Source organism: Bubalus bubalis, chromosome 3, assembly GCF_019923935.1.
Source record: "Bubalus bubalis isolate 160015118507 breed Murrah chromosome 3, NDDB_SH_1, whole genome shotgun sequence".
In the NCBI taxonomy this organism is placed as follows: domain Eukaryota; kingdom Metazoa; phylum Chordata; class Mammalia; order Artiodactyla; family Bovidae; genus Bubalus; species Bubalus bubalis.
In genome coordinates this window covers 97,615,721-97,628,405 of record NC_059159.1, presented here as the reverse complement: position 1 = coordinate 97,628,405, position 12,685 = coordinate 97,615,721, and the positions used below count along the sequence as shown (strand labels likewise).

Sequence of the window (12,685 nt, the reverse complement as noted above, 5' to 3'; positions counted from 1 at the left end):
TAATACTGCCTCTTACATGGCTATATTAGTCTTCCCTGGTAGCTCAGCAGTAAAGAATCTGCCTGCCAATGCAGGAAACACGAGTTCAGTTCCTGAGTTAGGAAGATCCCCTGGAGAAGGAAATGGCAACCCACTCCAGTATTCTTGCCTGGCAATTCCATGGACAGAGGCATCTGGTGGGCCACAGTTCACAGGTTCACAAAAGAGTCAGACACAGTGTTTAGCAACTAAACAACAACAATTTAAAAGCATAGCAATGTGAAGTCTTGATTGTGTGGGAAAATAACTATGACAGCATATATATGTTTCCCTGTTTCTCTTAATAATACAAGAACTGCCTTAACCATTAATAAAAATACACAGAAGCTAATTCTGTGGGAGTAAAAGGCCTCACATTGAATAATGTCTGTTTTCTTATAATAAAATAAACGGTGCTATTTTCTTTTAATAGGAAAAAGTAAGTCTGGTATAGGAGAGTGTTATATGTTTGGGAAACCCAAAAGTTTGAAAGGGTCATCCTGCAAGATTTGCTCCAATAGCTTTGACTATCTCATCCTTATGAAAATGAAAGAGAAAGTTTTTCAGTTGTGTCCAACTCTCTGCGACCCCATGGACTATACAGTCCATTGAATTCTCCAGGCTAGAATATTGGAGTGGGTAGTGGTTCCCTTCCCCAGGGGATCTTCCCAACCCAGGGATCAAACCCAGGTTTCCTGCATTGCAGGTGAATTCTTCACCAGCTGAACCACCAGGGAAACCCAAGAATACTGGAGTGGGTAGCCTATGCCTTCTCCAGAGGATCTTCCCAACCCAGGAATGGAACCAGGGTCACCTGCATTGCACGAAGATTCTTTACCAGCTGAGCTATCAGGGAAGCCCTGGTATCTCTGGTATAAGGAAGGTATCTTATCCTTATAATAGACTTCTATTCTTGATATTTCCTCAAGGCTTCAAAATTATATGTAAAACTACCTTCTTACTGTTTCCTTATCTGGACTTCTAGATAATACATTTTCATTGTCTCCACCATCTCCAATATATATGGAGATGGCTGATATATCAGCCATCATATATATATTACTCAACATACTAACCATAAGAACTCTTAAATCTTAGCAGTTAAACAGTAGCACTCCTTGCTTGAAAAAATACATAAAGAGGTATTTCATTGAAAGGATACAAAGATGCCATGTAAGCACATAAAAAGATGTTCAAACTCACTAGCCATTAGATAAATGAAAATTAATACTACAGTGAGATATCACTGTGCATCTATCAGAATGGCTAAAATACAAAGATTGATGACACCATATGTTGCCAGGGATGCAAAGAAGAAAGGTAGGTGTCACTCTGAGTTTTCTTCTGTTGGCTTGTAGGCAGCTACCATCTTACTTTGTGCTCACATGACTCCTTTTTGTGCATACAAAGGATGGTGGAATAGTGGGATAGATTCTTGTAAAACCATGAATACTATCAGGTCATGAACCTACCTGTAGGCCATGTACTTTAATTACCTCCTAAAAGCCCAACCTCTAAATACAGTCACATTGGGGTGAGATCTTCAATATATGAATTTGAGGAGGACACAATTTAGTCTGCAGCAATTACTTTCCTCTGCTGTATAACAAATTACCACAAATTTAGCAGCTCAAAACACACATTTATTATCTTGAAATTTATGGGCATAGGCCCAAGCATGACTTGGGTTAGTCCTTTGCTTGGCTGCAACTAAAATATCAGGTTCTTATCTGAAAAATCCACTATCAATATATCCACTTTCAACTGGTATGGGAAAAGCAAAGTGTTCTCCTTTACTCTCACTCACAATGCTTCTGACACCAGATATATGGAATTTTACCACATCATGCATTTCTCAGATACCAAGTGGGGATCCTGAATAAAATCCACTTCTGACACCAGCCAGAGTCACCATAGCAAAGATCTTACAGGTTAAGGGCTCAGTCTCGTGAGACTTCCCCACAAACACTGAGATGCCAATCTCTGGCCCAAGTTGTTACCTGTGCTTCTAACCAACTAGCTATAAATCAGAAGTTCCCATGACCCTTGTCCTTGGATTTGATTAATTTGCTAGAGTGACGCACAGAACTCAGGAAAGCAGTTTACTCACTAGATTCCAGGAGATCTTCCCAACCCAGGGATTGAACTCAGGTCTCCCGCATTGCAGGCAGATTCTTTACCAGCTGAGCCATAAGTTGAGCCCCTATTACAAATATCAATCTATTAAAGTGTATGAATGAACAACAAGATGAAGAGACATAGAATGAGATCTAGATGAGCCCTGAGGGCAGGAGCTTCTGTCCCAATGGAGTTTGGGTGTGTCACCTTTCTAGCATGTGGATTTATTCACATGCCATTTATAAACCCCCAAGCCATTTATTTGAGTGATTTTTTTTAAAGTTTTCATCACGGAGATATGATCAATCATAACTCAATCTCTAGCCTTTCTCCCCTTTCTTGAAAAAAACAGGAAGGGAGACTGAAAGTTCTAATCTTCTAATCATGTATTGGTTTTATTTATTTATTTTTTTAGTGACTAGCCCCATCATGGAGCTATCTAGGAGTCACATCACTAGAATGAAAAGACTCCTGTCTCCCAGAAAATTCCAAACGGTTTTAAGAATTCTGCATTAGGAACAAGGGTCAAAGAAAAAATATTACAACAAAAGATACTCCTAGTACTCTTAGGAAATTACAGTGGTTTTAAGGTTCTGTGCCAGGAACTGGGGGCAGATATATGTGTGTGTGTGTGTGTGTGTGTGTGTGTATACATACACACATACATATGTGTATAAATATTTATTATTTCACACAAGTTTACTCAGGGTGCGTGCACAATATATCTTATGACTATAGGAATTGCATCCTTGACTTCTTGCTGGCTGTCATCCAGAAGCCATTGTCAGCTATAGAGGCTTTCAGTTTCTTGCCATGTTGCCCTCTCTATAGATCCTCTCCCACCATGGCAGCTTACTTCAAGGCCAGCGGGAGAGCAGGAACCAATCTTCTAAAAAGAAAGCATAGCCTTATATAATGCAGTGCACACGTGGGACTGTAAACTCATCAGTGCTGTCACGTAACAATCACAGGAGTGGTTTCCTGTCCCCTTCTCCATACTCCATAGGCTAGAAGAAAGGCAGAGGTTCTGCCCACATCTATGGGAAGGGATTACAAAAAGGTATGAACACCAGCAGTTAGGACTCAGGAGTGTCACACAGAATGTGTTCAGTACAATTATATAAAATATAAAAGACATCAAAATATCAAAAAAGTCACATATATATATGCCACATAAACATAATCACCATTAATGACGCTGAATGCATTTCTTTCCAGTCTTTTTCTGTGTGCTGTTCTTGATCCCTGTCCCCTAACAAAAACACATCATATGTATAATTGTTTCAGTCCTGATTTTTAAGAACACAGCCTCCTTAAATGATCTTCAAAATAATGAATTTTACTATTAAGTAGTAGTAAAATTTTTACAATTATGCAGTTGTTTATTTATAACACATTTATTAAATGTCTTAAATATAATTTATTTGACAGTTTCCTTATAATTCGACAGCTAATTTTGTTCCTATTATCATGTTATAAGTAACCCTATGATAAACATCTTCAGTTCAGTTCAGTTCAGTCACTTAGTCATGTCTGACTCTTTGCAACCCCATGAATCGCAGCACACCAGGCCTCCCTAACCATCACCAACTCCCGGAGTTTACCCAAACTCATGTCCATCGAGTCGGGATGCCATCCAGCCACCTCATCCTCTGTCGTCCCCTTCTCCTCTTGCCCCCAATCCTTCCCAGCATCAGAGTCTTTTCCAATGAGTCAACTCTTTGCATGAGGTGGCCAAAGTACTGGAGTTTCAGCTTTAGCATCATTCCTTCCAAAGAACATCCAGGGCTGATCTCCTTTAGAATAGACTGGTTGGATCTCCTTGCAGTCCAAGGGAATCTCAAGAGTCTTCTCCAACACCACATTTCAAAAGCATCAATTCTTAGGCACTCAGCTTTCTTCACAGTCCAACTCTCTCATCCATGCATGACCACTGGAAAAACCATAGCCTTGACTAGATGGACCTTTGTTGGCAAAGTAATGTCTCTGCTTTTCAATATGCTATCTAGGTTGGTCATAATTTTCCTTCCAAGAAGTAAGCATCTTTTAATTTCATGGCTGAAATCACCATCTGCAGTGATTTTGGAGCCCCAAAAATAAAGTCTGACACTGTTTCCACTATTTCCCCATCTATTTCCCATGAAGTGATGGGACCAGATGCCATGATCTTCGTTTTCTGAATGTTGAGCTTTAAGCCAACTTTTTCACTCTCCTCTTTCACTTTCATCAAGAGGCTTTTTAGTTCACCTTCACTTTCTGCCATAAGGGTGGTGTTATCTGCATATCTGAGGTTATTGATAAACATCTTACTCCTACAAAAATAACCTTCAAATATAACTTAAATTTTACCTTCAAGAACACGTGGGAGGATTTCACTTTCCAATTCCAAATCCATACCACCATCTCTCTTTTAGTTCAGACAACAGATTCCTAACTGATTTTCCTGCCTTTTTTTGACACCTTCCCACCATTCTGCTTCCACATTTGACTGGTAATCAACCAATTGATCATCACCTTTTAAGACACCTGAGTGTCAAGCCCTCCAGGGAGCCAGACTGATTAGAATGACTTTTTCATAAGGCCCTCTCATTGGCGCCTCACCCCTGTATTATGTTACCACATCATTTTAAAATCACATGTTTCCTAGTCTCCTGATGTTCATTTCCCTGAAGGCAGAGAACCTCTATTTAGTTTCTTTTCTGCACTCTTAGCACCTAACACTCTATATGAGATACAGTAGTTTCTCAGTAAGTGAGCTGAAGTAAACTATTAAAACTAAGATAATTTGGGTGTGTAGGAGAGATGTATAATTTTTCTAAGCCATCTACATTTTACAATATAGTTTTTCATCCTTGAGCACACTAACAAGGGCTAAAATTAAATCAAAGATATGCGGTACACTCTTTTACAACATAAAGACCCTTTGTATCAAGGGCAATTTTTTTGGCCATTCCACACAACTTGTGGGATCTTAGTTCCCTGACCAGTGATTTCACCCAGGCCCCGGCAATGAAAGATGGTCCTAACTACTAGACTGCCAGGGAGCTCCCTCAAATGTAATATTTTAAAAAAGGAACCGATATAAAAATGGTTAAGAAGTTCACAACACTTCTTTTATCAAAAAGATTGTACAAAGATAAAGACATATTATACAGGCTTATATAACCTCAAATTTACAAATGCAGAGTCATTTCTCTACTATTCACAGAATGATAGAGGTAATTATTTACAAGTTTAACACAAAACTGAACTCATTACAGAAATGGGAAGTGGTAAAAGAACATTTATTAAATGTCTATTATGTAGCATGTATAAATATGTGCTTTATGACAAATTTATCATTTTAATAGTCACAAAACCTCTGTGAAAATTATTGCTAAATCCATTTTATATCTGAAATAACCTGGCCAGGACAGCTAGTGAGTGACAGAGTGGCTCTTAAAACTCAGGAAGGTCCAGTTTCAAAGCCACAATCCTCCCACTTCCTCACACTGTGAGAACACCTAGGAAATGCCCTAGTTTTCAGTTCATTATCAGAAATACTGCTCTGCAGAATACCAGGGGAAAAAGTAGTAATGACTAGCAGCAGGCTTGAGGTTGAGGCTGCACATCTATTGGAAACTGAGATTATTTGCATTGTGCTATTTGATTTAGTTCCCTGCCAAGTGTCATGCCAGAGCCCTGACACAACAGAGGTTTGTGCCTGGAGCCATTCATTCCCTGTCTGGCAGAACACATTGGCTGGCATGCTTTCCTTGGATATTCTAAAGTCACACTAGTCTCTGAATAGAGGCTGAAAAATGACTAAGAGGAAAAGCTTATGAAAAGAGGAAAAAAAAAAACTTAGTGTATTTCAATTTTAAAATCTCAGAAAATTATCCAGATATGCAGATGAGTAGTTTATTGTTTCCTGGAAGGGTAACATGTGGAACACATAACATAATTTAGATCCAAATTTAAAATATAAATGTGTATATAAGCGTATTTTCAAAAAAGAGCTATGCATAAAATAGAACAGACATCAATTATTATTCATGATGGCATATATAGCCACAATTTTTCTTATAACCACAAAACAACTTCCAAGTTTTCTTTCAATATAAAGTTACTTTATCATGCAGAAAAATAAAAAGAACTGCCTTGCCAAATTCTGTGTGGGGTTTGGAAGGACCCCAAATAGAATAAATGATCTAGAGAAGATTTAGAGAAATTATAACAGACATTTGTGAATCCATTTGATATTTAAATATCTCTAAATGAACAACATCAAAGCTTGTATCAATACTTTATCACTTAAGTTCCTCATGTGTTAGTTCATCTTTTCATCTACTTTCTCCATAGCAAAGAACTGGGTTTAATTGCTCCTATCTGTGAGTTTCAGTTTTACTTTAAATAGCCTTCATCCTGTCCACTACAGTCCCTGAGGATCTCAGTCTCCACAGTCCTAACTCAGATTTCCCACCAAGTACTTTTTATTCACGGTATACATTTTCTTTTCAGCTATGTTATAGGATTCAAGGTTACTACAATTCTTGATCTTTGTAAAGTTCTTTGTTCCATTTTTTTTAATAACAGAATTCAATTTTGAAATCATAGGCATCCTTTACCAGCCTTGTACTGACCCCCTTATCTTTCGGGTACCACATTAACATCTTATTTAGCTATATGTGTACTTATTTTCCTGCTTGCTTCCTATTTTCATGCTGATTTGTAATTTTTAAATGATTTCCACACTTGATTTGCCAAAACTAGACATGTAGTTTTTGACAGGCAATTTAACTAACCTATATCCTATTTCAATAATTTACTCATCAGCATCATTAATGACTATGTTAAATACCTTCCATCAGCCTTAGAATAGTTCCACCGCTTTGTTAGCAGGCACATTAGCAACAATAGTTCTTTGAATACAGGTTGTGTGGATTAAGACATCCTGTGGCAAGGCAATACTATGCATTTAACAATTAGACTTTAATTCTGTTACTTTATCACTAGAGTCATATTTTGCCAGATCAAAGAGTATATATCATATACATAAATATGTATTACAATTCCATACAGCTAAGCCTGAGACAATAATGCAATTGTTATAACATTCGTATACGTTACTCATGAAGAAAGTTGGAAATATATTTTAAATAGGCATACCTTTGACCAAGGCACATCCTGCTGTGGTCTCAGGACAGGAACCTATTGTGAAAAATATATATGATACTTATTAATACACTTAGTATTAAGAACAGATTGAGAAATACCAACACATAACATGCTTTAAACTCAAACATTGCTCAAAATGGGAATCTGCCCATTAACTTCAAAGAGATGGTCTTTTTGTCTTTTATAGATGAAGTTCATTAAGAAAAATTAGAGATAAATACTCTGATATAACACTCAATCTTAATCTCCAAATGAACTCTATTCTTTTATATCCTAAAATAAATGTTTTTCTCAGAAAGAAGTAAACCCTGATACATAAATTTAGGCAAAAATTGAGACATTACTTTTCAAAAATGCTAACTGAATTATTATATTCAAAACAGGAAAATTAAGAGACAAGTTTCACATGTTTTATAATAACAAAAGCATTAGAATATTTGTTGATCAAAAATGGCATCAGAGCCTCAATTAGAGTTAACAGAGAATCATTTTCACAGGATTAATGTTTCAAACTTTCATGCAGTGAAACTAAAATATGTGCAGATAATAGATTTAAATACATTAAAATCAACTTGAGTACTTTAGAAATCAAAAGAGGAAACAGAATCACATATTGCTACACTAGAGTCCCATATTTTCATCACTTCTATTTCATTATTCAATTAGATGCAGTCACACACTTCCAAATATGTTCAAAGACCCATCCACTCACATAAATGTACAGATGTAAGTGCAAGAACTCTTTTTTTTTTTTTTTTGCAGGGAATGAGGCACTTAAAGTGGTATCTAATAGCTATAATTCTAGGTTCTGTGTTTTGCTTATGCTCTGGCATGACTAGAGGAACGGAAAATCTCAGTAAATGACAGGGAGGCACTTAAAGTTTTCCACCAGTCAAGCAAGACTCCAACTGCATAACATTCATGGGAGCAGAATTATAGGGTGAAGAGAAAGTACAAAACTCTAGATAGTCAGCATTACAGCCAGGATAATGAATTTATCACAGAAAAGCATAGTGTCAACAAAGTCAGGGCTGAATTCACAAAACACACAATCTCCATATCTTAAAATATCCACTTCTCTGGCCTGATAGGAATAATTGGGGTTTTAAAGATAGGATTAAGGGTACTTGTTTTGATTTTTCTGAAAGGAACATATACTCCTTTAAGTGGAAATAAGTTGCAAGAGGAAAGGAAGGAGACATTTCAAAATAGTGGTTTAATTGAACTTAGCATAGGTTAGAATTAAGAGGGGAAAAAAAGACTTCAGATGAGAAAATGGGGGAAAAGGGAAGAATAAAATGACAAGAATAAAACACCTATAGACTCAATAAGGAAAAATTTAAATATCAAACCTGATAGGCAATATATTTGGAAAGCTATGTTTTGATTGGTTGTTATTTTTTATATATCGTGATGGTAATGAAGTGTTTTCCCTCATAGCTCAGTTGATAAAGAATCTACCTGCAATGCAGGAGACCTGGGTTTGATTCCAGGGTCGGGAAGATCCCCTGGAGGAGGGCATGGCAACCCATTCCAGTATTCTTGCCTGGAGAATCCCATGGACAGAGGAACCTGGCGGGCTACAGTCCATGGGGTCACAAGAGTCGGACACAACTTAGCAACTAAACCACTACCACAGTAGTGAAGGGGAGGTAGTGATCTATCATCATTTCATTGACATTGTTTAATTGTATTTTTGTGTGAATTTTTTTTTTTTGTATTTTTACAATGTTGTATTGGTTTCTGTGGTACAACATGAATCAGTCATAACTATATATATATCCTATCCCTCCTGAGATGCAGATGAAGGGAACAGACTTGTAGACACAGTGCGGGAGGGAGTGAATGGGAAAAAGGGAGAAGGTAGCATCAACACACACACTACTGTGTGTAAGTGGATATGGTGAGAAGTTGCTGTATAACACAGGGAGCCCAATCTGGTGTTCTGTGATGACCTAGAGAGGTGAGATCGGAAGTGGGGGTGGGGAAGGCTCAAGAGGAAGGGGACATATGCACATTTAATTGTTTTAACACAGGCATTTTCTACCAAGTGTAATTTCCTCCTTCCACTCTCTTGGCCAGAGACATTTACCAAACCCTGGAGACATTTTTGGTGTCCTAACTGGGGGCATGGGGTGGGGAGGGGGGCTATAGGCATAACTAGCGGGTAGAGGCCAGGGATGCTGCAAAACATCCTACAATTCACATGACAAGCTTCCACAATAAAAAGTTTTTTCAGCTTAAAATATCAATCATGTTTTTAGGTTGAGAAACCCTGTTTGAATTAGCAGGGGATATGGGAGCCTCCTGTTACATAAGCTCTTCAAAAAACCTTCCAAATGATGAGATTATATCATTTATGTACAGTGAGTCTTCAGCAAAAAGAATACTAACCCTAGTCAACAGTCCTACTTAAATACAGCACACTGAGTACTTAATGAAGCCATGCACTGAATTCAGGTTGATCAGATAATAGCCACAAAGTTTTGTGTCAATCTGAACCCTATAGGGAACTACATCCTCATTCCTTTTCTCAAATGTTATTTAAGGTCAGAAAATATTTTAGTGGATTATCATTTTTATTAGTCTTACCCTCAAAGAACACTAAATTCAAGGTCATATATCATGATGCTTGAAATAATTCAGTTTAAGAGATAGGATATTTGTATAATTTTACAAATCTAATAATATATCAAATATTAATTCAATAGTTAACAATCAAAATAAAAGGTTTTTGAATATTACTGTTCTATTTTTTAATTTACATAAAATAATTGAATTTCATTAAGCAAATCTAAGATATATGGCTATTGAATACTTTCATAAAAAACAATATGTGTATGTAGTGACCTTGACTAACCTAAACTTTGAAAACAGTTGTTACTATTTAAGATAAACTAAAGTATAATTCTGCACCATTCTCATTTTGTTCATTTGAGAGTTCATCCCATTGCTAAAGGTATTTAACCTGTAAACTACAATGTTTCCTTGATATTGATTTAGTGATATTTACAAACTATAAAACATACCATGTTTTAATTTGTTGGCTGCCTTCAAGGAACTTCTCTGCAAAAGCCAAAAATCTCAGGAGGAAATTCCCTAAAACCATTCATTAATTACAGATGAATTTGTACAGCTAAAAGTGATACACTAGGGAAAGAAAGAGGAATGCTTTTATTTTTGTAATTCAGAATAGAAGTCTTAATTTAGAGAAAGCTTAGAAATGGTCAAATATGCATATGTCTTTACTATGTTTTAAGCACAAGAAGTGTTCTTATCAAAGTATATCTAAGCCAACAGTTACTTCACCAGAGCAGAAACACTGTTTTACTCCAAAATAAATAAACAACACAGTGATTTATGCCCCTTATATGAAATATGAGTGCTTTAGAAACTTTGTTCTTACTCCTACCTTTACTAATGATTAGTATCCAATAAATTTGACTATACAATTATATTTCAGTAATTTTCAGATACAAAGTCCTTTAAACTATTTCTTATTCCTGTCTTTTTCTTTAGTCATATCAAGTAAATAGTTGTTAATGTACGCATGAGTCAGTGCATGTATTTAAAAGCTACATTTATACAGAGTGAAGTAAGCCAGAAAGAAAAACACCAATACAGTATACTAATGCATATATATGGAATTTAGAAAGATGGTAACCATAACCCTGTGTACGAGACAGCAAAAGAGACACTGATGTATAGAACAGTCTTATGGACTCTGTGAGAGAGGGAGAGGGTGGGAAGATTTGGGAGAAGGGCATTGAAACATGTAAAATATCATGTATGAAACGAGTTGCCAGTCCAGGTTCGATGCACGATACTGGATGCTTGGGGCTGGTGCACTGGGACGACCCAGAGGGATGGAATGGGGAGGGAGGAGGGTGGAGGGTTCAGGATGGGGAACACATGTATACCTGTGGCGGATTCATTTTGATATTTGGCAAAACTAATACAATTATGTAAAGTTTAAAAATAAAATAAAATTTAAAAAAAATCAGCCAGGAGGACTGAAAGAAATGAAAAAAAAAAAAAAGCTACATTTAATTTTTCCATGCCTTATTCATACTGTGATGTATGGAATAACATTATGTCATTTATGGTTACAACTGGATATATTCATTTCCATGTTACATACAATGGGTTTGTAAGCATAAGCCATAGAGCTTAACATGGAAGACTTTCTCCAGACTGTATCATTTTTCCCTGTCAAATCTGTCAGAATATCATAAGGATAGGGGCAGAGTTATTCCACACTACTTTATTTAAATGTTAGGTCCTTAAAACTGACAATGTTTCAACCTATCGCAGAGAAAATTTTCACTCCATTTTCATTTCCCTACTGATGAATGACCAATTTCAGGAGCAGGTTCAATAGATATGCTCCTTTATGCCAGACCTAGAAAACTAACACAATTTGTAATTTCTAAATTATATTGCTGCTGCTGCTGCTAAGTCGCTTCAATCGTGTCCGACTCTGTGTGACCCCATAGATGGCAGCCCACCAGGCTCCCCCGTCCCTGGGAGTCTCCAGGCAAGAACACTGGAGTGGGTTGCCATTTCCTTCTCCAATGCATGAAAGTGAAAAGTGAAAGTGAAGTCGCTCAGTCGTGTCTGACTCTTAGTGACCCCATGGACTGCAGCCTACCAGGTTCCTCCGTCCATGGGATTTTCCAGGCAAGAGTACTGGAGTGGGGTGCCATCACCTTGCGGCTCTACACAAATGTGTAACAGAGGTAAGTGTTATCTTAGACAGTCTTCTTTTTTTCCTATTAATACTTATCTTTCTCTGTAATGGGCTTATTGCATAATCAGTGTTCTCCTAATGTTACCAGGTTTCAAAGGCTTGTCTATCAGTGGACACAGCTTCTCTTTCTTGCCTCCCCAAATGTACTCTTAAAGTGATTCTCTCTCGACTTAAAGAATCTAACACAAAGATTCTAATTACTGAAAATAGTTTGGCCTGTATCTATCTTCGAGGGTATTTGTTTGCAAAAAGTAAATAATACCGTTTTTATAGAGCAGCTTTGTGTGGTATTTCATTTTGTGTTGATAGTAATGAACAAGTGTGGTACAATTGCCGTCTTCTCTCATTGACAGCGGTAGTATAAACTGGAAAGCAATTTTCCAGCATGCATCAAAGACTACAAAATATGTGCCCCTTTCACCCACTTATTCACTTCTGGGACTCTCTGAAAAGGACATATCAACAGATGCTGACAAGCATTTATGTATTCTGATAATCCACTTCACTACTACTTATACTAGCTCCTCTCCCTGCAAAATGGTAATACTTTAAATATCTCCTAATAGAGAAGCTGAATTACTCTCATGGTGAGGAAATATTGTACTTTAATTTGCAACCATACTCTCAAAAAATTTTAACAGC

The 12,685-nt window shown here is 36.9% G+C and overlaps 1 long non-coding RNA gene across 1 annotated transcript in view; it reads right to left on the bottom strand.

Annotated features, from left to right (window-relative positions):
• LOC123332814 overlaps nt 1–12,685 on the bottom strand; it is a 419,771-nt gene that overhangs the window by 212,085 nt on the left and 195,001 nt on the right. The window contains exon 3 of the long non-coding RNA XR_006549871.2: nt 7,285–7,326. This is a non-coding gene — a long non-coding RNA (uncharacterized LOC123332814). The remainder of the gene's footprint in view (nt 1–7,284; nt 7,327–12,685) is intronic.